This window comes from Onychostoma macrolepis, chromosome 11, assembly GCF_012432095.1.
Source record: "Onychostoma macrolepis isolate SWU-2019 chromosome 11, ASM1243209v1, whole genome shotgun sequence".
NCBI classification, from domain to species: Eukaryota; Metazoa; Chordata; class Actinopteri; order Cypriniformes; family Cyprinidae; genus Onychostoma; species Onychostoma macrolepis.
In genome coordinates this window covers 5,874,695-5,897,981 of record NC_081165.1, presented here as the reverse complement: position 1 = coordinate 5,897,981, position 23,287 = coordinate 5,874,695, and the positions used below count along the sequence as shown (strand labels likewise).

Sequence of the window (23,287 nt, the reverse complement as noted above, 5' to 3'; positions counted from 1 at the left end):
CCACTGAACACCCCTAGCTAGTAAATGTAGAAAGAAGTCTCACAGGGCCGTAAAGATTTCCGAGAAACCCTTTCTGCCATATCTTCACTGGCTAGGTAGCCATCCCAAACCAATGTTGAGAAAAATGTCAAGGCTTGAGTGAACCGCAGACGGCTACCCTTCTGCGCGCCCATGTGAGCCATCTCAAAATGACACCACTTTTCAGCGCAAGCGCCTAAACCACAGAGTGGTCGACCAAGTTTAAAGTGCAGGCGAGGAACTAAGATCGGCGAGAAGCAGGCTTGAAAACGCTCAGACACAGTGCTAGTCTTACTTGACGGTGGCGTGCGATTGGCCAAGGAAGGCAGAATGGAAGGATACTGCTCAAGAAAAGAGTCTCCAAAGAGAGGCGGGCTCATCCGGGATTTGAACCGGGACCTCTCGCACCAAGCGAGAATCATACCCCTAGACCAACGAGCCATAGCCCAAAAGGCCTGTATTCCCCAGACCATTTATTTCACCGCTCGATTTACAGAGTCCGCTCAAAAATAGTTGCTGAAAAGGGCTCGTCCGTGATTTGAACACGGGACCTCTCGCACCAAGCGAGAATCATACCCCTAGACCAACGAGCCACTGAACACCCCCTAGCTAGTAAATGTAGAAAGAAGTCTCACAGGGCCGTGAAGATTTCGAGAAACTCCTCTCTGCCATATCTCCACTGGCTAGGTAGCCATCCCAAACCAATGTTGAGAAAAATGTCAAGGCTTGAGTGAACCGCAGACGGCTACCCTGCAGCGCTGCCCATCTGAGCCATCTCAAAACAACACCTCTTTTCAGCGCAAGCGCCTAAACCACAGAGTGGTCGACCAAGTTTAAATTGAAGGCGAGGAACTAAGATCGGCGAGACGCAGGCTTGAAAACGCACAGACACACTGCTAGTTTTACTTGAGGCGGCGTGCGATTGGCCAAGGAAGGCAGAATGGAAGGATACTGCTCAAGAAAAGAGTCTCCAAAGAGAGGCGGGCTCATCCGGGATTTGAACCGGGACCTCTCGCACCTAAGCGAGAATCATACCCCAGACCAACGAGCCACTGAACACCCCCTAGCTAGTAAATGTAGAAAGAAGGCTCACAGGGCCGTAAAGATTTCGAGAAACTCCTTTCTGCCATATCTTCACTGGCTAGGTAGCCATCCCAAACCAATGTTGAGAAAAATGTCAAGGATTGAGTGAACTCAGACGGCTGCCCTGCAGCGGGCCATCTGAGGAATCTCAAAAACACCTCTTTTCAGCGCAAGCGCCTAAACCACAGAGTGGTCGACCAAGTTTAAAGTGCAGGCGAGGAACTAAGATCGGCGAGTAGCAGGCTTCAAAATGCGCAGACACAGTGCTAGTCTTACTGGAAGGCGGCGTGCGATTGGGGCACGGTTAAAGGAGGCCATTGTAGCACACCCTTTCTAGACACGCTGCCAAAGAGAAGGTTGTGGCGTGGGATCCTCTTTGCGAGCACTGCCAGTCAAAAGACAGCAGGTTCCACGAGATTTGAACTCGGATCGCTGGATTCAGAGTCCAGAGTGCTAACCGTTACACCACGGAACCAAGCTGCAGCTTGGTCGTCTTCCTTCTTTTGCAGTGTAGAACTCAGAAGGAGGCTATGAGAAACGCAGCCAACCCGCGAGTATCAGTATGCTGTCCAAAAGGTCTCCACGCTCCCTGTGCGAAACCGGGATAGAACCAGGGACCTTTAGATCTTCAATCTAACGCCTCAACTGAGCTATTTCGGCCTGGTTTGGAAAATCTCTAACCCACCGAGGTAACCACTAAGCATAGCATAAGCCGTGGGTGAGAGACCAAGTAGAAGGACGAGGCGTCAACATTGAAAGACAAGTACCTAACTATACTGTGCAAATGAGCCAAAGAAACCAGAATGAACTGCCGCTCCTCAAAGCTGCAGTTGGGCTCGTCCGGGATTTGAACCCGGACCTCTCGCACCTAAGCGAGAATCATACCCCAGACCAACGAGCCACGGAACGCTCCAAAAGCTAGCAAATGCAGAAAGAAGGCTCACAGGGCCGTAAAGATTTCGAGAAACTCCTCTCTGCCATATCTCCACTGGCTTGGGTAGCCATCAACAAACCAATGTTAAGAAAAATGTCTAGACAAAGGACACGAGGCTTGAGTGAACCGCAGACGGCTACCCTGCAGCGCTGCCCATCTGAGCCATCTCAAAATGACACCACTTTTCAGCGCAAGCTCTAAGCCACCGAGTTAAGTGATCGACCGAGTTTAAAGTGCAGGCGAGGAACTAAGATCGGCGAGAAGCAGGCTTGAAAACGCACAGACACACTGCTAGTTTTACTTGAGGCGGCGTGCGATTGGGGCACGGTTAAAGGAGGCCATTGTAGCACACCCTTTCTAGACACGCTGCCACAGAGAAGGCTCCTCTGCTGAGCACTGCCAGTCAAAAGCCAGCAGGTTCCACGAGATTTGAACTCGGATCGCTGGATTCAGAGTCCAGAGTGCTAACCGTTACACCATGGAACCAAGCAGAAACAGGGTCGCCTTCCTTCTGATTGCAGTGTAGAAATGACTCAGAAGGAGGCACTGAGAAAAGCAGCTGACCCGCGAGTATCAGTATGCTGTCCAAAAGGTCTCCACGCTCCCTGTGCGAAACCGGGATAGAACCAGGGACCTTTAGATCTTCAATCTAACGCTCTCAACTGAGCTATTTCAGCCTGGTTTGGAAAATCTCTAACCCACCGAGGTAACCACTAAACGCAACGCAAGCCGTGGGTGAGAGACTAAGTAGAAGGACGAGGCGTCAACATTGAAAGACAAGTACCTAACTATACTGTGCAAATGAGCCAAAGAAACCAGAATGAACTGCCGCTCCTCAAAGCTGCAATTGGGCTCGTCCGGGATTTGAACCGGGACCTCTCGCACCAAGCGAGAATCATACCCCTAGACCAACGAGCCACTGAACACCCCCTAGCTAGTAAATGTAGAAAGAAGGCTCACAGGGCCGTAAAGATTTCGAGAAACTCCTTTCTGCCAAATCTCCACTGGCTAGGTAGCCATCCCAAACCAATGTTGAGAAAAATGTCAAGGCTTGAGTGAACCGCAGACGGCTACCCTTCTGCGCGCCCATGTGAGCCATCTCAAAATGACACCACTTTTCAGCGCAAGCGCCTAAGCCACCGAGTTAAGCAGTCGACCAAGTTTAAATTGAAGACGAGGAACTAAGATCGGCGAGACGCAGGCTTGAAAACGCCAGACACAGTGCTAGTCTTACTGGAAGGCGGCGTGCGATTGGGGCACGGTTAAAGGAGGCCATTGTAGCACACCCTTTGAAGACACGCTGCCAAAGAGAAGGTTGTGACGTGGGATCCTCTTTGCCGAGCACTGCCAGTCAAAAGCCAGCAGGTTCCACGAGATTTGAACTCGGATCACTGGATTCAAAGTCCAGAGTGCTAACCGTTACACCATGGAACCAAGCAGAAACAGGGTCGCCTTCCTTCTGATTGCAGTGTAGAACTCAGAAGGAGGCACTGAGAAAAGCAGCTGACCAGCAGTATCAGTATGCTGTCCAAAAGGTCTCCACGCCCCTGTGCCGAAACCCGGATAGAACCAGGGACCTTTAGATCTTCAGTCTAACGCCTCTCAACTGAGCTATTTCGCCTCGGTGAGCCAATCTCTAACTGCCTGAGCTAACAGCTCAACGCAACGCAAGCCGTAGGTGAGAGACCAAGTAGAAGGATGAGACGTCAACATTGAAAGACAAGTACCTAACAATGCTGTGCAAATGAGCCAAATAAATCAGAGTTAATGGCCACCTCAAAGACAGCGGTTTCAAAGGTGCAGGTGGGCTCGTCCGGGATTTGAACCCGGACCTCTCGCACCTAAGCGAGAATCATACCCCAGACCAACGAGCCACGGAACGCTCCAAAAGCTAGCAAATGCAGAAAGAAGGCTCACAGGGCCGTGAAGATTTCCGAGAAACTCCTTTCTGCCATATCTTCACTGGCTAGGGTAGCCATCCCAAACCAATGTTGAGAAAAATGTCAAGGCTTGAGTGAACCGCAGACGGCTACCCTGCAGCGCTGCCCATCTGAGCCATCTCAAAATGACACCACTTTTCAGCGCAAGCTCTCTAAGCCACCGAGTTAAGTGATCGACCGAGTTTAAAGTGCAGGCGAGGAACTAAGATCGGCGAGTAGCAGGCTTCAAAATGCGCAGACACAGTGCTAGTCTTACTTGACGGTGGCGTGCGATTGGGGCACGGTTAAAGGAGGCCACTGTAGCACACCCTTTCTAGACACGCTGCCACAGAGAAGGCTCCTCTCTGCTGAGCACTGCCAGTCAAAAGACAGCAGGTTCCACCGAGATTTGAACTCGGATCACTGGATTCAAAGTCCAGAGTGCTAACCGTTACACCATGGAACCAAGCTGCAGCTTGGTCGCCTTCCTTCTGATTGCAGTGTAGAAATGACTCAGAAGGAGGCTCTGAGAAACGCAGCCAACCCGCGAGTATCAGTATGGTTTCCAAAAGGTCTCCACGCTCCCTGTGCGAAACCGGGATAGAACCAGGGACCTTTAGATCTTCAGTCTAACGCCTCCCAACTGAGCTATTTCGCCTGGTTTGGAAAATCTCTAACCCACCGAGGTAACCACTAAACGCAACGCAAGTCGAGGTGAGAGACCAAGTAGAAGGACGAGACGTCAACATTCAAAGACAAGTACCTAACTATACTGTGCAAATGAGCCAAAGAAACCAGAATGAACTGCCGCTGCTCAAAGCTGCAGTTGGGCTCGTCCGGGATTTGAACCGGGACTTCTCGCACCCGAAGCGAGAATCATACCCCTAGACCAACGAGCCACTGAACGCCCCCTAGCTACTAAATGTAGAAAGAAGTCTCACAGGGCCGTAAAGATTTCCGAGAAACCCCTTTCTGCCATATCTCCACTGGCTAGGGTAGCCATCCCAAACCAATGTTGAGAAAAATGTCAAGGCTTGAGTGAACCGCAGACGGCTACCCTGCTGCGCGGCCCATGTGAGCCATCTCAAAAACGACACCTCTTTTCAGCGCAAGCGCTCTAAGCCACCGAGTTAAGTGATCGACCGAGTTTAAAGTGCAGACGAGGAACTAAGATCGGCGAGACGCAGGCTTGAATACGCTCAGACACAGTGCTAGTCTTACTTGACGGCGGCGTGCGATTGGGGCACGGTTAAAGGAGGCCATTGTAGCACACCCTTTGAAGACACGCTGCCACAGAGAAGGCTCCTCTCTGCTGAGCACTGCCAGTCAAAAGCCAGCAGGTTCCACCGAGATTTGAACTCGGATCGCTGGATTCAAAGTCCAGAGTGCTAACCGTTACACCACGGAAACAAGCTGTAGCTTGGTCGTCTTCCCTTCTGATTGCAGTGTAGAAATGACTCAGAAGGCGGCTCTGAGAAACGCAGCCAACCCGCGAGTATCAGTATGGTTTCCAAAAAGGTCTCCACGCTCCCCTGTGCCGAAACCCGGGATTGAACCAGGGACCTTTAGATCTTCAGTCTAACGCTCTCCCAACTGAGCTATTTCGCCTGGTTTGGAAAATCTCTAACCCACCGAGGTAACCACTAAACGCAACGCAAGTCGAGGTGAGAGACCAAGTAGAAGGACGAGACGTCAACATTGAAAGACAAGTACCTAACTATGCTGTGCAAATGAGCCAAAGAAACCAGAATGAACTGCCGCTGCTCAAAGCTGCAGTTGGGCTCGTCCGGGATTTGAACCCGGGACCTCTCGCACCCGAAGCGAGAATCATACCCCTAGACCAACGAGCCACTGAACACCCCCCTAGCTAGTAAATGTAGAAAGAAGTCTCACAGGGCCGTAAAGATTTCCGAGAAACCCTTTCTGCCATATCTCCACTGGCTAGGGTAGCCATCCCAAACCAATGTTGAGAAAAATGTCAAGGCTTGAGTGAACCGCAGACGGCTACCCTTCTGCGCGCCCATGTGAGCCATCTCAAAACAACACCTCTTTTCAGCGCAAGCTCTCTAAGCCACCGAGTTAAGCAGTCGACCAAGTTTAAATTGAAGGCGAGGAACTAAGATCGGCGAGAAGCAGGCTTGAAAACGCAGACACACTGCTAGTTTTACTTGAGGCGGCGTGCGATTGGCCAAGGAAGGCAGAATGGAAGGATACTGCTCAAGAAAAGAGTCTCCAAAGAGAGGCGGGCTCATCCGGGATTTGAACCGGGACCTCTCGCACCCTAAGCGAGAATCATACCCCTAGACCAACGAGCCATAGCCCAAAAGGCCTGTATTCCCCCAGACCATTTATTTCACCGCTCGATTTACAGAGTCCGCTCAAAAATAGTTGCTGAAAAGGGCTCGTCCGTGATTTGAACACGGGACCTCTCGCACCTAAGCGAGAATCATACCCCTAGACCAACGAGCCATAGCCCAAAAGGCCTGTATTCCCCCAGACCATTTATTTCACCGCTCGATTTACAGAGTCCGCTCAAAAATAGTTGCTGAAAAGGGCTCGTCCGGGATTTGAACCCGGGACCTCTCGCACCCAAAGCGAGAATCATACCCCTAGACCAACGAGCCATAGCCCAAAAGGCCTGTATTCCCCCAGACCATTTATTTCACCGCTCGATTTACAGAGTCCGCTCAAAAATAGTTGCTGAAAAGGGCTCGTCCGGGATTTGAACCGGGACCTCTCGCACCAAGCGAGAATCATACCCCTAGACCAACGAGCCACGGAACGCTCCAAAAGCTAGCAAATGCAGAAAGAAGGCTCACAGGGCCGTGAAGATTTCCGAGAAACCCTTTCTGCCATATCTTCACTGGCTAGGTAGCCATCCCAAACCAATGTTGAGAAAAATGTCAAGGATTGAGTGAACCTCAGGCGGCTGCCCTGCAGCGGGCCATCTGAGGAATCTCAAAAACACCTCTTTTCAGCGCAAGCGCTCTAAGCCACCGAGTTAAGTGGTCGACCAAGTTTAAAGTGCAGGCGAGGAACTAAGATCGGCGAGTAGCAGGCTTCAAAATGCGCAGACACAGTGCTAGTCTTACTGGAAGGCGGCGTGCGATTGGGGCACGGTTAAAGGAGGCCATTGTAGCACACCCTTTCTAGACACGCTGCCAAAGAGAAGGTTGTGGCGTGGGATCCTCTTTGCGAGCACTGCCAGTCAAAAGACAGCAGGTTCCACGAGATTTGAACTCGGATCGCTGGATTCAGAGTCCAGAGTGCTAACCGTTACACCACGGAACCAAGCTGCAGCTTGGTCGTCTTCCTTCTTTTGCAGTGTAGAACTCAGAAGGAGGCTATGAGAAACGCAGCCAACCCGCGAGTATCAGTATGCTGTCCAAAAGGTCTCCACGCTCCCTGTGCGAAACCGGGATAGAACCAGGGACCTTTAGATCTTCAATCTAACGCCTCAACTGAGCTATTTCGGCCTGGTTTGGAAAATCTCTAACCCACCGAGGTAACCACTAAGCATAGCATAAGCCGTGGGTGAGAGACTAAGTAGAAGGACGAGGCGTCAACATTGAAAGACAAGTACCTAACTATACTGTGCAAATGAGCCAAATAAATCAGAGTTAATGGCCACCTCAAAGACAGCGGTTTCAAAGGTGCAGGTGGGCTCGTCCGGGATTTGAACCCGGACCTCTCGCACCTAAGCGAGAATCATACCCCAGACCAACGAGCCACGGAACGCTCCAAAAGCTAGCAAATGCAGAAAGAAGGCTCACAGGGCCGTAAAGATTTCGAGAAACTCCTCTCTGCCATATCTCCACTGGCTTGGGTAGCCATCAACAAACCAATGTTAAGAAAAATGTCTAGACAAAGGACACGAGGCTTGAGTGAACCGCAGACGGCTACCCTGCAGCGCTGCCCATCTGAGCCATCTCAAAATGACACCACTTTTCAGCGCAAGCTCTCTAAGCCACCGAGTTAAGTGATCGACCGAGTTTAAAGTGCAGGCGAGGAACTAAGATCGGCGAGACGCAGGCTTGAAAACGCACAGACACACTGCTAGTTTTACTTGAGGCGGCGTGCGATTGGGGCACGGTTAAAGGAGGCCATTGTAGCACACCCTTTCTAGACACGCTGCCACAGAGAAGGCTCCTCTGCTGAGCACTGCCAGTCAAAAGCCAGCAGGTTCCACGAGATTTGAACTCGGATCGCTGGATTCAAAGTCCAGAGTGCTAACCGTTACACCATGGAACCAAGCAGAAACAGGGTCGCCTTCCTTCTGATTGCAGTGTAGAAATGACTCAGAAGGAGGCACTGAGAAAAGCAGCTGACCCGCGAGTATCAGTATGCTGTCCAAAAGGTCTCCACGCTCCCTGTGCGAAACCGGGATAGAACCAGGGACCTTTAGATCTTCAATCTAACGCTCTCAACTGAGCTATTTCAGCCTGGTTTGGAAAATCTCTAACCCACCGAGGTAACCACTAAACGCAACGCAAGCCGTAGGTGAGAGACCAAGTAGAAGGATGAGGCGTCAACATTGAAAGACAAGTACCTAACAATGCTGTGCAAATGAGCCAAAGAAACCAGAATGAACTGCCGCTGCTCAAAGCTGCAGTTGGGCTCGTCCGGGATTTGAACCGGGACCTCTCGCACCAAGCGAGAATCATACCCCAGACCAACGAGCCACTGAACACCCCCTAGCTAGTAAATGTAGAAAGAAGTCTCACAGGGCCGTGAAGATTTCCGAGAAACCCTTTCTGCCATATCTCCACTGGCTTGGGTAGCCATCAACAAACCAATGTTAAGAAAAATGTCTAGACAAAGGACACGAGGCTTGAGTGAACCGCAGACGGCTACCCTGCAGCGCTGCCCATCTGAGCCATCTCAAAATGACACCACTTTTCAGCGCAAGCGCCTAAGCCACCGAGTTAAGTGGTCGACCAAGTTTAAATTGAAGGCGAGGAACTAAGATCGGCGAGACGCAGGCTTGAAAACGCCAGACACAGTGCTAGTCTTACTGGAAGGCGGCGTGCGATTGGCCAAGGAAGGCAGAATGGATGGATACTGCTCAAGAAAAGAGTCTCCAAAGAGAGAGGCGGGCTCGTCCGGGATTTGAACCGGGACCTCTCGCACCTAAGCGAGAATCATACCCCTAGACCAACGAGCCATAGCCCAAAAGGCCTGTATTCCCCAGACCATTTATTTCACCGCTCGATTTACAGAGTCCGCTCAAAAATAGTTGCTGAAAAGGGCTCGTCCGGGATTTGAACCCGGGACCTCTCGCACCAAGCGAGAATCATACCCCTAGACCAACGAGCCACAGAATGCTCCCTTAGCTAGTAAATGTAGAAAGAAGGCTCACAGGGCCGTGAAGATTTCCGAGAAACCCTTTCTGCCATATCTCCACTGGCTAGGTAGCCATCCCAAACCAATGTTGAGAAAAATGTCAAGGATTGAGTGAACCTCAGACGGCTGCCCTGCAGCGGGCCATCTGAGGAATCTCAAAAACACCTCTTTTCAGCGCAAGCTCTAAGCCACCGAGTTAAGTGATCGACCGAGTTTAAAGTGCAGGCGAGGAACTAAGATCGGCGAGAAGCAGGCTTGAAAACGCTCAGACACAGTGCTAGTCTTACTGGAAGGCGGCGTGCGATTGGGGCACGGTTAAAGGAGGCCACTGTAGCACACCCTTTGAAGACACGCTGCCAAAGAGAAGGTTGTGGCGTGGGATCCTCTTTGCGAGCACTGCCAGTCAAAAGACAGCAGGTTCCACGAGATTTGAACTCGGATCGCTGGATTCAAAGTCCAGAGTGCTAACCGTTACACCATGGAACCAAGCTGCAGCTTGGTCGTCTTCCCTTCTGATTGCAGTGTAGAAATGACTCAGAAGGAGGCTCTGAGAAACGCAGCCAACCCGCGAGTATCAGAATGCTTTCCAAAAAGGTCTCCACGCTCCCTGTGCGAAACCGGGATAGAACCAGGGACCTTTAGATCTTCAATCTAACGCTCTCAACTGAGCTATTTCGGCCTGGCTTGGAAAATCTCTAACCCACCGAGGTAACCACTAAACGCAACGCAAGCCGTAGGTGAGAGACTAAGTAGAAGGACGAGACGTCAACATTGAAAGAAAAGTACCTAACTATGCTGTGCAAATGAGCCAAAGAAACCAGAATGAACTGTCGCTCCTCAAAGCTGCAGTTGGGCTCGTCCGGGATTTGAACCCGGGACCTCTCGCACCCGAAGCGAGAATCATACCCCTAGACCAACGAGCCACAGAATGCTCCATTAGCTAGTAAATGTAGAAAGAAGTCTCACAGGGCCGTGAAGATTTCGAGAAACTCCTTTCTGCCAAATCTCCACTGGCTTGGGTAGCCATCAACAAACCAATGTTAAGAAAAATGTCTAGACAAAGGACACGAGGCTTGAGTGAACCGCAGACGGCTACCCTGCAGCGCTGCCCATCTGAGCCATCTCAAAAATGACACCACTTTTCAGCGCAAGCTCTCTAAGCCACCGAGTTAAGCAGTCGACCAAGTTTAAATTGAAGACGAGGAACTAAGATCGGCGAGAAGCAGGCTTGAAAACGTGCAGACACACTGCTAGTTTTACTTGAGGGCGGCGTGCGATTGGCCAAGGGAAGGCAGAATGGAAGGATACTGCTCAAGAAAAGAGTCTCCAAAGAGAGGCGGGCTCATCCGGGATTTGAACCGGGACCTCTCGCACCAAGCGAGAATCATACCCCAGACCAACGAGCCATAGCCCAAAAGGCCTGTATTCCCCAGACCATTTATTTCACCGCTCGATTTACAGAGTCCGCTCAAAAATAGTTGCTGAAAAGGGCTCGTCCGGGATTTGAACCCGGGACCTCTCGCACCAAGCGAGAATCATACCCCAGACCAACGAGCCATAGCCCAAAAGGCCTGTATTCCCCAGACCATTTATTTCACCGCTCGATTTACAGAGTCCGCTCAAAAATAGTTGCTGAAAAGGGCTCGTCCGGGATTTGAACCCGGGACCTCTCGCACCCTAAGCGAGAATCATACCCCTAGACCAACGAGCCACAGAATGCTCCATTAGCTAGTAAATGTAGAAAGAAGGCTCACAGGGCCGTAAAGATTTCGAAAAACTCCTTTCTGCCATATCTTCACTGGCTAGGGTAGCCATCCCAAACCAATGTTGAGAAAAATGTCAAGGATTGAGTGAACCTCAGGCGGCTGCCCTGCAGCGCGGGCCATCTGAGGAATCTCAAAAACACCTCTTTTCAGCGCAAGCGCTCTAAGCCACCGAGTTAAGTGATCGACCAAGTTTAAATTGAAGGCGAGGAACTAAGATCGGCGAGAAGCAGGCTTGAAAACGCACAGACACACTGCTAGTTTTACTTGAGGCGGCGTGCGATTGGGGCACGGTTAAAGGAGGCCACTGTAGCACACCCTTTCTAGACACGCTGCCACAGAGAAGGCTCCTCTGCTGAGCACTGCCAGTCAAAAGACAGCAGGTTCCACGAGATTTGAACTCGGATCGCTGGATTCAGAGTCCAGAGTGCTAACCGTTACACCACGGAACCAAGCTGCAGCTTGGTCGCCTTCCTTCTGATTGCAGTGTAGAACTCAGAAGGAGGCTCTGAGAAACGCAGCCAACCCGCGAGTATCAGTATGGTTTCCAAAAGGTCTCCACGCTCCCTGTGCGAAACCGGGATAGAACCAGGGACCTTTAGATCTTCAATCTAACGCCTCAACTGAGCTATTTCGCCTCGTGAGCCAATCTCTAACTGACTGAGCTAACCGCTCAACGCAACGCAAGTCGTAGGTGAGAGACCAAGTAGAAGGATGAGGCGTCAACATTGAAAGACAAGTACCTAACTATGCTGTGCAAATGAGCCAAAGAAACCAGAATGAACTGCCGCTCCTCAAAGCTGCAATTGGGCTCGTCCGGGATTTGAACCGGGACCTCTCGCACCTAAGCGAGAATCATACCCCTAGACCAACGAGCCACGGAACGCTCCAAAAGCTAGCAAATGCAGAAAGAAGGCTCACAGGGCCGTGAAGATTTCGAGAAACTCCTTTCTGCCATATCTTCACTGGCTAGGTAGCCATCCCAAACCAATGTTGAGAAAAATGTCAAGGATTGAGTGAACTCAGACGGCTGCCCTGCAGCGCGGGCCATCTGAGGAATCTCAAAAACACCTCTTTTCAGCGCAAGCTCTAAGCCACCGAGTTAAGTGATCGACCGAGTTTAAAGTGCAGGCGAGGAACTAAGATCGGCGAGAAGCAGGCTTGAAAACGCTCAGACACAGTGCTAGTCTTACTGGAAGGCGGCGTGCGATTGGCCAAGGAAGGCAGAATGGAAGGATACTGCTCAAGAAAAGAGTCTCCAAAGAGAGGCGGGCTCGTCCGGGATTTGAACCGGGACCTCTCGCACCCAAAGCGAGAATCATACCCCTAGACCAACGAGCCACGGAACGCCCAAAAGCTAGCAAATGCAGAAAGAAGGCTCACAGGGCCGTAAAGATTTCCGAGAAACCCTTTCTGCCATATCTCCACTGGCTTGGGTAGCCATCAACAAACCAATGTTAAGAAAAATGTCTAGACAAAGGACACGAGGCTTGAGTGAACCTCAGACGGCTGCCCTGCAGCGCGGGCCATCTGAGCCATCTCAAAATGACACCACTTTTCAGCGCAAGCTCTAAGCCACCGAGTTAAGTGATCGACCGAGTTTAAAGTGCAGACGAGGAACTAAGATCGGCGAGTAGCAGGCTTCAAAATGCGCAGACACAGTGCTAGTCTTACTGGAAGGCGGCGTGCGATTGGGGCACGGTTAAAGGAGGCCACTGTAGCACACCCTTTGAAGACACGCTGCCAAAGAGAAGGTTGTGGCGTGGGATCCTCTTTGCGAGCACTGCCAGTCAAAAGACAGCAGGTTCCACGAGATTTGAACTCGGATCGCTGGATTCAAAGTCCAGAGTGCTAACCGTTACACCATGGAACCAAGCAGAAACAGGGTCGCCTTCCTTCTGATTGCAGTGTAGAACTCAGAAGGAGGCTATGAGAAACGCAGCCAACCCGCGAGTATCAGTATGGTTTCCAAAAGGTCTCCACGCTCCCTGTGCGAAACCCGGATAGAACCAGGGACCTTTAGATCTTCAGTCTAACGCTCTCCCAACTGAGCTATTTCGGCCTGGTTTGGAAAATCTCTAACCCACCGAGGTAACCACTAAGCATAGCATAAGCCGTGGGTGAGAGACTAAGTAGAAGGACGAGGCGTCAACATTGAAAGACAAGTACCTAACTATACTGTGCAAATGAGCCAAAGAAACCAGAATGAACTGCCGCTCCTCAAAGCTGCAATTGGGCTCGTCCGGGATTTGAACCGGGACCTCTCGCACCAAGCGAGAATCATACCCCTAGACCAACGAGCCACTGAACACCCCCTAGCTAGTAAATGTAGAAAGAAGTCTCACAGGGCCGTAAAGATTTCCGAGAAACTCCTTTCTGCCATATCTCCACTGGCTTGGGTAGCCATCAACAAACCAATGTTAAGAAAAATGTCTAGACAAAGGACACGAGGCTTGAGTGAACCGCAGACGGCTACCCTTCTGCGCGCCCATGTGAGCCATCTCAAAATGACACCACTTTTCAGCGCAAGCGCCTAAACCACAGAGTGGTCGACCAAGTTTAAAGTGCAGGCGAGGAACTAAGATCGGCGAGAAGCAGGCTTGAAAACGCCAGACACAGTGCTAGTCTTACTTGACGGTGGCGTGCGATTGGCCAAGGGAAGGCAGAATGGAAGGATACTGCTCAAGAAAAGAGTCTCCAAAGAGAGGCGGGCTCGTCCGGGATTTGAACCCGGACCTCTCGCACCCAAAGCGAGAATCATACCCCTAGACCAACGAGCCACAGAATGCTCCATTAGCTAGTAAATGTAGAAAGAAGGCTCACAGGGCCGTGAAGATTTCCGAGAAACCCTTTCTGCCATATCTTCACTGGCTAGGTAGCCATCCCAAACCAATGTTGAGAAAAATGTCAAGGCTTGAGTGAACCGCAGACGGCTACCCTTCTGCGCGCCCATGTGAGCCATCTCAAAATGACACCACTTTTCAGCGCAAGCTCTAAGCCACCGAGTTAAGTGATCGACCGAGTTTAAAGTGCAGACGAGGAACTAAGATCGGCGAGACGCAGGCTTGAAAACGCTCAGACACAGTGCTAGTCTTACTTGACGGTGGCGTGCGATTGGCCAAGGAAGGCAGAATGGATGGATACTGCTCAAGAAAAGAGTCTCCAAAGAGAGGCGGGCTCATCCGGGATTTGAACCCGGACCTCTCGCACCAAGCGAGAATCATACCCCTAGACCAACGAGCCACGGAACGCTCCAAAAGCTAGCAAATGCAGAAAGAAGGCTCACAGGGCCGTAAAGATTTCGAGAAACTCCTTTCTGCCAAATCTCCACTGGCTAGGTAGCCATCCCAAACCAATGTTGAGAAAAATGTCAAGGCTTGAGTGAACCGCAGACGGCTACCCTGCAGCGCTGCCCATCTGAGCCATCTCAAAACAACACCTCTTTTCAGCGCAAGCGCCTAAGCCACCGAGTTAAGTGATCGACCAAGTTTAAAGTGCAGACGAGGAACTAAGATCGGCGAGAAGCAGGCTTCAAAATGCGCAGACACAGTGCTAGTCTTACTGGAAGGCGGCGTGCGATTGGGGCACGGTTAAAGGAGGCCATTGTAGCACACCCTTTGAAGACACGCTGCCACAGAGAAGGCTCCTCTGCTGAGCACTGCCAGTCAAAAGACAGCAGGTTCCACGAGATTTGAACTCGGATCGCTGGATTCAAAGTCCAGAGTGCTAACCGTTACACCACGGAACCAAGCTGCAGCTTGGTCGCCTTCCTTCTGATTGCAGTGTAGAACTCAGAAGGAGGCTCTGAGAAACGCAGCCAACCCGCGAGTATCAGTATGCTGTCCAAAAGGTCTCCACGCCCCTGTGCCGAAACCCGGATAGAACCAGGGACCTTTAGATCTTCAGTCTAACGCCTCTCAACTGAGCTATTTCGCCTGGTTTGGAAAATCTCTAACCCACCGAGGTAACCACTCAACGCAACGCAAGTCGTAGGTGAGAGACCAAGTAGAAGGATGAGACGTCAACATTCAAAGCCAAGTACCTAACAATGCTGTGCAAATGAGCCAAATAAATCAGAGTTAATGGCCACTCCTCAAAGACAGCGGTTTCAAAGGTGCAGGTGGGCTCGTCCGGGATTTGAACCCGGGACCTCTCGCACCCAAAGCGAGAATCATACCCCTAGACCAACGAGCCACGGAACGCTCCTAAAACTAGCAAATGCAGAAAGAAGGCTCACAGGGCCGTGAAGATTTCCGAGAAACTCCTCTCTGCCATATCTCCACTGGCTTGGGTAGCCATCAACAAACCAATGTTAAGAAAAATGTCTAGACAAAGGACACGAGGCTTGAGTGAACCGCAGACGGCTACCCTGCAGCGCTGCCCATCTGAGCCATCTCAAAAATGACACCACTTTTCAGCGCAAGCTCTCTAAGCCACCGAGTTAAGCAGTCGACCAAGTTTAAATTGAAGACGAGGAACTAAGATCGGCGAGAAGCAGGCTTGAAAACGCACAGACACACTGCTAGTTTTACTTGAGGGCGGCGTGCGATTGGCCAAGGGAAGGCAGAATGGAAGGATACTGCTCAAGAAAAGAGTCTCCAAAGAGAGAGGCGGGCTCATCCGGGATTTGAACCCGGGACCTCTCGCACCCTAAGCGAGAATCATACCCCTAGACCAACAAGCCATAGCTCAAAACAGCCTGTATTCCCCCCAGACCATTTATTTCACCGCGCTCGATTTACAGAGTCCGTTCAAAAAAATAGTTGCTGAAAAGGGCTCGTCCGTGATTTGAACACGGGACCTCTCGCACCCTAAGCGAGAATCATACCCCTAGACCAACGAGCCATAGCCCAAGAAGGCCTGTATTCCCCCCAGACCATTTATTTCACCGCGCTCGATTTACAGAGTCCGTTCAAAAAAATAGTTGCTGAAAAGGGCTCGTCCGGGATTTGAACCGGGACCTCTCGCACCCTAAGCGAGAATCATACCCCTAGACCAACGAGCCATAGCCCAAAAGGCCTGTATTCCCCAGACCATTTATTTCACCGCTCGATTTACAGAGTCCGCTCAAAAATAGTTGCTGAAAAGGGCTCGTCCGGGATTTGAACCCGGGACCTCTCGCACCCAAAGCGAGAATCATACCCCTAGACCAACGAGCCATAGCCCAAAAGGCCTGTATTCCCCAGACCATTTATTTCACCGCTCGATTTACAGAGTCCGCTCAAAAATAGTTGCTGAAAAGGGCTCGTCCGGGATTTGAACCGGGACCTCTCGCACCAAGCGAGAATCATACCCCTAGACCAACGAGCCACGGAACGCTCCAAAAGCTAGCAAATGCAGAAAGAAGGCTCACAGGGCCGTGAAGATTTCCGAGAAACCCTTTCTGCCATATCTTCACTGGCTAGGTAGCCATCCCAAACCAATGTTGAGAAAAATGTCAAGGATTGAGTGAACCTCAGACGGCTGCCCTGCAGCGGGCCATCTGAGGAATCTCAAAAAAACACCTCTTTTCAGCGCAAGCGCTCTAAGCCACCGAGTTAAGTGATCGACCGAGTTTAAAGTGCAGACGAGGAACTAAGATCGGCGAGAAGCAGGCTTCAAAATGCGCAGACACAGTGCTAGTCTTACTGGACGGCGGCGTGCGATTGGGGCACGGTTAAAGGAGGCCACTGTAGCACACCCTTTGAAGACACGCTGCCACAGAGAAGGCTCCTCTCTGCTGAGCACTGCCAGTCAAAAGCCAGCAGGTTCCACCGAGATTTGAACTCGGATCACTGGATTCAGAGTCCAGAGTGCTAACCGTTACACCATGGAACCAAGCAGAAACAGGGTCGCCTTCCTTCTGATTGCAGTGTAGAAATGACTCAGAAGGAGGCACTGAGAAAAGCAGCTGACCAGCAGTATCAGTATGGTTTCCAAAAAGGTCTCCACGCTCCCCTGTGCCGAAATCCGGGATAGAACCAGGGACCTTTAGATCTTCAGTCTAACGCTCTCCCAACTGAGCTATTTCGGCCTGGCTTGGAAAATCTCTAACCCACCGAGGTAACCACTAAACGCAACGCAAGCCGTAGGTGAGAGACTAAGTAGAAGGACGAGACGTCAACATTGAAAGACAAGTACCTAACTATACTGTGCAAATGAGCCAAAGAAACCAGAATGAACTGCCGCTCCTCAAAGCTGCAATTGGGCTCGTCCGGGATTTGAACCCGGGACCTCTCGCACCCGAAGCGAGAATCATACCCCTAGACCAACGAGCCACTGAACGCCCCCTAGCTAGTAAATGTAGAAAGAAGTCTCACAGGGCCGTAAAGATTTCCGAGAAACTCCTTTCTGCCAAATCTCCACTGGCTAGGGTAGCCATCCCAAACCAATGTTGAGAAAAATGTCAAGGCTTGAGTGAACCGCAGACGGCTACCCTGCTGCGCGGCCCATGTGAGCCATCTCAAAAACGACACCTCTTTTCAGCGCAAGCGCTCTAAACCACAGAGTGGTCGACCAAGTTTAAAGTGCAGGCGAGGAACTAAGATCGGCGAGTAGCAGGCTTCAAAATGCGCAGACACAGTGCTAGTCTTACTTGACGGTGGCGTGCGATTGGCCAAGGGAAGGCAGAATGGAAGGATACTGCTCAAGAAAAGAGTCTCCAAAGAGAGGCGGGCTCGTCCGGGATTTGAACCGGGACCTCTCGCACCCAAAGCGAGAATCATACCCCTAGACCAACGAGCCACAGAATGCTCCATTAGCTAGTAAATGTAGAAAGAAGGCTCACAGGGCCGTGAAGATTTCCGAGAAACCCTTTCTGCCAAATCTCCACTGGCTAGGTAGCCATCCCAAACCAATGTTGAGAAAAATGTCAAGGATTGAGTGAACTCAGACGGCTGCCCTGCAGCGGGCCATCTGAGGAATCTCAAAAACACCTCTTTTCAGCGCAAGCTCTAAGCCACCGAGTTAAGTGATCGACCAAGTTTAAATTGAAGACGAGGAACTAAGATCGGCGAGAAGCAGGCTTCAAAATGCGCAGACACAGTGCTAGTCTTACTTGACGGTGGCGTGCGATTGGGGCACGGTTAAAGGAGGCCACTGTAGCACACCCTTTGAAGACACGCTGCCACAGAGAAGGCTCCTCTGCTGAGCACTGCCAGTCAAAAGACAGCAGGTTCCACGAGATTTGAACTCGGATCACTGGATTCAAAGTCCAGAGTGCTAACCGTTACACCATGGAACCAAGCAGAAACAGGGTCGTCTTCCCTTCTTTTTTCAGTGTAGAACTCAGAAGGAGGCACTGAGAAAAGCAGCTGACCCGCGAGTATCAGTATACTGTCCTAAAAGGTCTCCCTGCTCCCCTCTGCCGAAACACCGGGATCTTTAGATCTTCAATCTAACGCTCTCAACTGAGCTATTTCGGCCTCGGTGAGCCAATCTCTAACTGCCTGAGCTAACAGCTCAACGCAACGCAAGTCGTAGGTGAGAGACCAAGTAGAAGGATGAGACGTCAACATTCAAAGACAAGTACCTAACAATGCTGTGCAAATGAGCCAAATAAATCAGAGTTAATGGCCACTCCTCAAAGACAGCGGTTTCAAAGGTGCAGGTGGGCTCGTCCGGGATTTGAACCCGGGACCTCTCGCACCCAAAGCGGGAATCATACCCCTAGACCAACGAGACACGGAACTCTCCAAAAGCTAGCAAATGCAGAAAGAAGGCTCACAGGGCCGTGAAGATTTCCGAGAAACTCCTCTCTGCCATATCTCCACTGGCTTGGGTAGCCATCAACAAACCAATGTTAAGAAAAATGTCTAGACAAAGGACACGAGGCTTGAGTGAACCGCAGACGGCTACCCTGCAGCGCTGCCCATCTGAGCCATCTCAAACATGACACCACTTTTCAGCGCAAGCTCTCTAAGCCACCGAGTTAAGCAGTCGACCAAGTTTAAATTGAAGACGAGGAACTAAGATCGGCGAGAAGCAGACTTGAAAACGCACAGACACACTGCTAGTTTTACTTGAGGGCGGCGTGCGATTGGCCAAGGGAAGGCAGAATGGAAGGATACTGCTCAAGAAAAGAGTCTCCAAAGAGAGAGGCGGGCTCATCCGGGATTTGAACCCGGGACTTCTCGCACCCGAAGCGAGAATCATACCCCTAGACCAACGAGCCACTGAACGCCCCCTAGCTACTAAATGTAGAAAGAAGTCTCACAGGGCCGTAAAGATTTCCGAGAAACCCCTTTCTGCCATATCTCCACTGGCTAGGGTAGCCATCCCAAACCAATGTTGAGAAAAATGTCAAGGCTTGAGTGAACCGCAGACGGCTACCCTGCTGCGCGGCCCATGTGAGCCATCTCAAAAACGACACCTCTTTTCAGCGCAAGCGCTCTAAACCACAGAGTGGTCGACCAAGTTTAAATTGAAGACGAGGAACTAAGATCGGCGAGACGCAGGCTTGAATACGCTCAGACACAGTGCTAGTCTTACTTGACGGCGGCGTGCGATTGGCCAAGGAAGGCAGAATGGATGGATACTGCTCAAGAAAAGAGTATCCAAAGAGAGAGGCGGGCTCATCCGGGATTTGAACCCGGACCTCTCGCACCAAGCGAGAATCATACCCCTAGACCAACGAGCCACAGAATGCTCCATTAGCTAGTAAATGTAGAAAGAAGTCTCACAGGGCCGTAAAGATTTCGAGAAACTCCTTTCTGCCAAATCTCCACTGGCTAGGTAGCCATCCCAAACCAATGTTGAGAAAAATGTCAAGGATTGAGTGAACTCAGACGGCTGCCCTGCAGCGCGGGCCATCTGAGGAATCTCAAAAACACCTCTTTTCAGCGCAAGCGCCTAAGCCACCGAGTTAAGTGGTCGACCAAGTTTAAAGTGCAGGCGAGGAACTAAGATCGGCGAGTAGCAGGCTTCAAAATGCGCAGACACAGTGCTAGTCTTACTGGAAGGCGGCGTGCGATTGGGGCACGGTTAAAGGAGGCCATTGTAGCACACCCTTTGAAGACACGCTGCCACAGAGAAGGCTCCTCTGCTGAGCACTGCCAGTCAAAAGACAGCAGGTTCCACGAGATTTGAACTCGGATCGCTGGATTCAGAGTCCAGAGTGCTAACCGTTACACCACGGAACCAAGCTGCAGCTTGGTCGTCTTCCTTCTTTTGCAGTGTAGAACTCAGAAGGAGGCTATGAGAAACGCAGCCAACCCGCGAGTATCAGTATGCTGTCCAAAAGGTCTCCACGCCCCTGTGCCGAAACCCGGATAGAACCAGGGACCTTTAGATCTTCAATCTAACGCCTCAACTGAGCTATTTCGGCCTGGTTTGGAAAATCTCTAACCCACCGAGGTAACCACTAAACGCAACGCAAGCCGTAGGTGAGAGACTAAGTAGAAGGACGAGGCGTCAACATTCAAAGACAAGTACCTAACTATGCTGTGCAAATGAGCCAAATAAATCAGAGTTAATGGCCACCTCAAAGACAGCGGTTTCAAAGGTGCAGGTGGGCTCGTCCGGGATTTGAACCCGGACCTCTCGCACCCTAAGCGAGAATCATACCCCTAGACCAACGAGCCACAGAATGCTCCCTTAGCTAGTAAATGTAGAAAGAAGGCTCACAGGGCCGTAAAGATTTCGAGAAACTCCTCTCTGCCATATCTCCACTGGCTTGGGTAGCCATCAACAAACCAATGTTAAGAAAAATGTCTAGACAAAGGACACGAGGCTTGAGTGAACCGCAGACGGCTACCCTTCTGCGCGCCCATGTGAGCCATCTCAAAATGACACCACTTTTCAGCGCAAGCGCTCTAAACCACAGAGTGGTCGACCAAGTTTAAAGTGCAGACGAGGAACTAAGATCGGCGAGAAGCAGGCTTGAAAACGCAGACACACTGCTAGTTTTACTTGAGGCGGCGTGCGATTGGGGCACGGTTAAAGGAGGCCACTGTAGCACACCCTTTGAAGACACGCTGCCAAAGAGAAGGTTGTGGCGTGGGATCCTCTTTGCGAGCACTGCCAGTCAAAAGACAGCAGGTTCCACCGAGATTTGAACTCGGATCACTGGATTCAAAGTCCAGAGTGCTAACCGTTACACCACGGAACCAAGCTGCAGCTTGGTCGTCTTCCTTCTGATTGCAGTGTAGAAATGACTCAGAAGGAGGCACTGAGAAAAGCAGCTGACCAGCAGTATCAGTATGCTGTCCAAAAGGTCTCCACGCCCCTGTGCCGAAACCCGGATAGAACCAGGGACCTTTAGATCTTCAATCTAACGCTCTCAACTGAGCTATTTCGGCCTGGTTTGGAAAATCTCTAACCCACCGAGGTAACCACTAAACGCAACGCAAGCCGTAGGTGAGAGACTAAGTAGAAGGACGAGACGTCAACATTGAAAGAAAAGTACCTAACTATGCTGTGCAAATGAGCCAAAGAAACCAGAATGAACTGTCGCTCCTCAAAGCTGCAGTTGGGCTCGTCCGGGATTTGAACCCGGGACCTCTCGCACCCAAAGCGAGAATCATACCCCTAGACCAACGAGCCACTGAATGCTCCATTAGCTAGTAAATGTAGAAAGAAGTCTCACAGGGCCGTAAAGATTTCCGAGAAACTCCTTTCTGCCAAATCTCCACTGGCTAGGGTAGCCATCCCAAACCAATGTTGAGAAAAATGTCAAGGCTTGAGTGAACCGCAGACGGCTACCCTGCTGCGCGGCCCATGTGAGCCATCTCAAAATCGACACCTCTTTTCAGCGCAAGCGCTCTAAACCACAGAGTGGTCGACCAAGTTTAAAGTGCAGACGAGGAACTAAGATCGGCGAGAAGCAGGCTTGAAAACGCAGACACACTGCTAGTTTTACTTGAGGCGGCGTGCGATTGGGGCACGGTTAAAGGAGGCCACTGTAGCACACCCTTTGAAGACACGCTGCCAAAGAGAAGGTTGTGGCGTGGGATCCTCTTTGCGAGCACTGCCAGTCAAAAGACAGCAGGTTCCACCGAGATTTGAACTCGGATCGCTGGATTCAAAGTCCAGAGTGCTAACCGTTACACCACGGAACCAAGCTGCAGCTTGGTCGCCTTCCTTCTGATTGCAGTGTAGAAATGACTCAGAAGGAGGCACTGAGAAAAGCAGCTGACCAGCAGTATCAGTATGCTGTCCAAAAGGTCTCCACGCCCCTGTGCCGAAACCCGGATAGAACCAGGGACCTTTAGATCTTCAATCTAACGCTCTCAACTGAGCTATTTCGGCCTGGCTTGGAAAATCTCTAACCCACCGAGGTAACCACTAAACGCAACGCAAGCCGTAGGTGAGAGACTAAGTAGAAGGACGAGACGTCAACATTGAAAGAAAAGTACCTAACTATGCTGTGCAAATGAGCCAAAGAAACCAGAATGAACTGTCGCTCCTCAAAGCTGCAGTTGGGCTCGTCCGGGATTTGAACCCGGGACCTCTCGCACCCAAAGCGAGAATCATACCCCTAGACCAACGAGCCACTGAATGCTCCCCTAGCTAGTAAATGTAGAAAGAAGTCTCACAGGGCCGTAAAGATTTCCGAGAAACTCCTTTCTGCCAAATCTCCACTGGCTAGGGTAGCCATCCCAAACCAATGTTGAGAAAAATGTCAAGGCTTGAGTGAACCGCAGACGGCTACCCTGCTGCGCGGCCCATGTGAGCCATCTCAAAAACGACACCTCTTTTCAGCGCAAGCGCTCTAAACCACAGAGTGGTCGACCAAGTTTAAATTGAAGACGAGGAACTAAGATCGGCGAGTAGCAGGCTTCAAAATGCGCAGACACAGTGCTAGTCTTACTGGAAGGCGGCGTGCGATTAGGGCACGGTTAAAGGAGGCCACTGTAGCACACCCTTTCTAGACAAGCTGCCAAAGAGAAGGTTGTGACGTGGGATCCTCTTTGCCGAGCACTGCCAGTCAAAAGACAGCAGGTTCCACCGAGATTTGAACTCGGATCGCTGGATTCAGAGTCCAGAGTGCTAACCGTTACACCATGGAACCAAGCAGAAACAGGGTCGTCTTCCCTTCTTTTTTCAGTGTAGAACTCAGAAGGAGGCACTGAGAAAAGCAGCTGACCCGCGAGTATCAGTATACTGTCCTAAAAGGTCTCCCTGCTCCCCTCTGCCGAAACACCGGGATCTTTAGATCTTCAATCTAACGCTCTCAACTGAGCTATTTCGGCCTCGGTGAGCCAATCTCTAACTGCCTGAGCTAACAGCTCAACGCAACGCAAGTCGTA

General features: G+C 51.0%; 29 non-coding genes across 29 annotated transcripts; all 29 read right to left on the bottom strand.

Moving 5' to 3' along the window:
* Positions 1-4,348: 4,348 nt before the first annotated feature.
* trnaq-uug (transfer RNA glutamine (anticodon UUG)) lies at positions 4,349-4,420 on the bottom strand. Its single transcript has one exon. It is a non-coding gene; the product is annotated as a tRNA-Gln (tRNA).
* An 872-nt stretch (positions 4,421-5,292) lies between these two features.
* On the bottom strand, positions 5,293-5,364 carry trnaq-uug (transfer RNA glutamine (anticodon UUG)). Its single transcript has one exon. It is a non-coding gene; the product is annotated as a tRNA-Gln (tRNA).
* Positions 5,365-5,489: 125 nt separating this feature from the next.
* trnaf-gaa (transfer RNA phenylalanine (anticodon GAA)) lies at positions 5,490-5,562 on the bottom strand. Its single transcript has one exon. It is a non-coding gene; the product is annotated as a tRNA-Phe (tRNA).
* Positions 5,563-5,732: 170 nt separating this feature from the next.
* On the bottom strand, positions 5,733-5,804 carry trnap-cgg (transfer RNA proline (anticodon CGG)). The gene has a single exon. It is a non-coding gene; the product is annotated as a tRNA-Pro (tRNA).
* A 394-nt stretch (positions 5,805-6,198) lies between these two features.
* trnap-agg (transfer RNA proline (anticodon AGG)) lies at positions 6,199-6,269 on the bottom strand. The gene has a single exon. It is a non-coding gene; the product is annotated as a tRNA-Pro (tRNA).
* Positions 6,270-6,506: 237 nt separating this feature from the next.
* trnap-ugg (transfer RNA proline (anticodon UGG)) lies at positions 6,507-6,578 on the bottom strand. The gene has a single exon. It is a non-coding gene; the product is annotated as a tRNA-Pro (tRNA).
* Positions 6,579-9,200: 2,622 nt separating this feature from the next.
* trnap-ugg (transfer RNA proline (anticodon UGG)) lies at positions 9,201-9,270 on the bottom strand. Its single transcript has one exon. It is a non-coding gene; the product is annotated as a tRNA-Pro (tRNA).
* An 878-nt stretch (positions 9,271-10,148) lies between these two features.
* trnap-cgg (transfer RNA proline (anticodon CGG)) lies at positions 10,149-10,220 on the bottom strand. The gene has a single exon. It is a non-coding gene; the product is annotated as a tRNA-Pro (tRNA).
* A 716-nt stretch (positions 10,221-10,936) lies between these two features.
* On the bottom strand, positions 10,937-11,008 carry trnap-agg (transfer RNA proline (anticodon AGG)). Its single transcript has one exon. It is a non-coding gene; the product is annotated as a tRNA-Pro (tRNA).
* Positions 11,009-12,330: 1,322 nt separating this feature from the next.
* On the bottom strand, positions 12,331-12,401 carry trnap-ugg (transfer RNA proline (anticodon UGG)). Its single transcript has one exon. It is a non-coding gene; the product is annotated as a tRNA-Pro (tRNA).
* A 1,368-nt stretch (positions 12,402-13,769) lies between these two features.
* trnap-ugg (transfer RNA proline (anticodon UGG)) lies at positions 13,770-13,840 on the bottom strand. Its single transcript has one exon. It is a non-coding gene; the product is annotated as a tRNA-Pro (tRNA).
* Positions 13,841-14,234: 394 nt separating this feature from the next.
* Positions 14,235-14,303, bottom strand: trnap-ugg (transfer RNA proline (anticodon UGG)). The gene has a single exon. It is a non-coding gene; the product is annotated as a tRNA-Pro (tRNA).
* An 879-nt stretch (positions 14,304-15,182) lies between these two features.
* trnap-ugg (transfer RNA proline (anticodon UGG)) lies at positions 15,183-15,254 on the bottom strand. The gene has a single exon. It is a non-coding gene; the product is annotated as a tRNA-Pro (tRNA).
* Positions 15,255-15,672: 418 nt separating this feature from the next.
* On the bottom strand, positions 15,673-15,744 carry trnap-agg (transfer RNA proline (anticodon AGG)). Its single transcript has one exon. It is a non-coding gene; the product is annotated as a tRNA-Pro (tRNA).
* Positions 15,745-15,833: 89 nt separating this feature from the next.
* trnap-agg (transfer RNA proline (anticodon AGG)) lies at positions 15,834-15,905 on the bottom strand. Its single transcript has one exon. It is a non-coding gene; the product is annotated as a tRNA-Pro (tRNA).
* An 89-nt stretch (positions 15,906-15,994) lies between these two features.
* Positions 15,995-16,065, bottom strand: trnap-agg (transfer RNA proline (anticodon AGG)). The gene has a single exon. It is a non-coding gene; the product is annotated as a tRNA-Pro (tRNA).
* Positions 16,066-16,147: 82 nt separating this feature from the next.
* On the bottom strand, positions 16,148-16,219 carry trnap-ugg (transfer RNA proline (anticodon UGG)). Its single transcript has one exon. It is a non-coding gene; the product is annotated as a tRNA-Pro (tRNA).
* Positions 16,220-16,805: 586 nt separating this feature from the next.
* On the bottom strand, positions 16,806-16,877 carry trnaq-cug (transfer RNA glutamine (anticodon CUG)). Its single transcript has one exon. It is a non-coding gene; the product is annotated as a tRNA-Gln (tRNA).
* Positions 16,878-17,000: 123 nt separating this feature from the next.
* Positions 17,001-17,073, bottom strand: trnaf-gaa (transfer RNA phenylalanine (anticodon GAA)). Its single transcript has one exon. It is a non-coding gene; the product is annotated as a tRNA-Phe (tRNA).
* A 172-nt stretch (positions 17,074-17,245) lies between these two features.
* On the bottom strand, positions 17,246-17,317 carry trnap-cgg (transfer RNA proline (anticodon CGG)). The gene has a single exon. It is a non-coding gene; the product is annotated as a tRNA-Pro (tRNA).
* Positions 17,318-17,712: 395 nt separating this feature from the next.
* Positions 17,713-17,783, bottom strand: trnap-ugg (transfer RNA proline (anticodon UGG)). Its single transcript has one exon. It is a non-coding gene; the product is annotated as a tRNA-Pro (tRNA).
* A 1,357-nt stretch (positions 17,784-19,140) lies between these two features.
* Positions 19,141-19,212, bottom strand: trnap-cgg (transfer RNA proline (anticodon CGG)). The gene has a single exon. It is a non-coding gene; the product is annotated as a tRNA-Pro (tRNA).
* Positions 19,213-19,608: 396 nt separating this feature from the next.
* Positions 19,609-19,677, bottom strand: trnap-ugg (transfer RNA proline (anticodon UGG)). Its single transcript has one exon. It is a non-coding gene; the product is annotated as a tRNA-Pro (tRNA).
* Positions 19,678-20,549: 872 nt separating this feature from the next.
* On the bottom strand, positions 20,550-20,620 carry trnap-agg (transfer RNA proline (anticodon AGG)). Its single transcript has one exon. It is a non-coding gene; the product is annotated as a tRNA-Pro (tRNA).
* Positions 20,621-21,075: 455 nt separating this feature from the next.
* On the bottom strand, positions 21,076-21,147 carry trnaq-uug (transfer RNA glutamine (anticodon UUG)). The gene has a single exon. It is a non-coding gene; the product is annotated as a tRNA-Gln (tRNA).
* Positions 21,148-21,509: 362 nt separating this feature from the next.
* Positions 21,510-21,581, bottom strand: trnap-ugg (transfer RNA proline (anticodon UGG)). The gene has a single exon. It is a non-coding gene; the product is annotated as a tRNA-Pro (tRNA).
* A 443-nt stretch (positions 21,582-22,024) lies between these two features.
* On the bottom strand, positions 22,025-22,096 carry trnaq-uug (transfer RNA glutamine (anticodon UUG)). Its single transcript has one exon. It is a non-coding gene; the product is annotated as a tRNA-Gln (tRNA).
* Positions 22,097-22,458: 362 nt separating this feature from the next.
* trnap-ugg (transfer RNA proline (anticodon UGG)) lies at positions 22,459-22,530 on the bottom strand. Its single transcript has one exon. It is a non-coding gene; the product is annotated as a tRNA-Pro (tRNA).
* A 447-nt stretch (positions 22,531-22,977) lies between these two features.
* On the bottom strand, positions 22,978-23,049 carry trnaq-cug (transfer RNA glutamine (anticodon CUG)). Its single transcript has one exon. It is a non-coding gene; the product is annotated as a tRNA-Gln (tRNA).
* Positions 23,050-23,287: the final 238 nt, after the last annotated feature.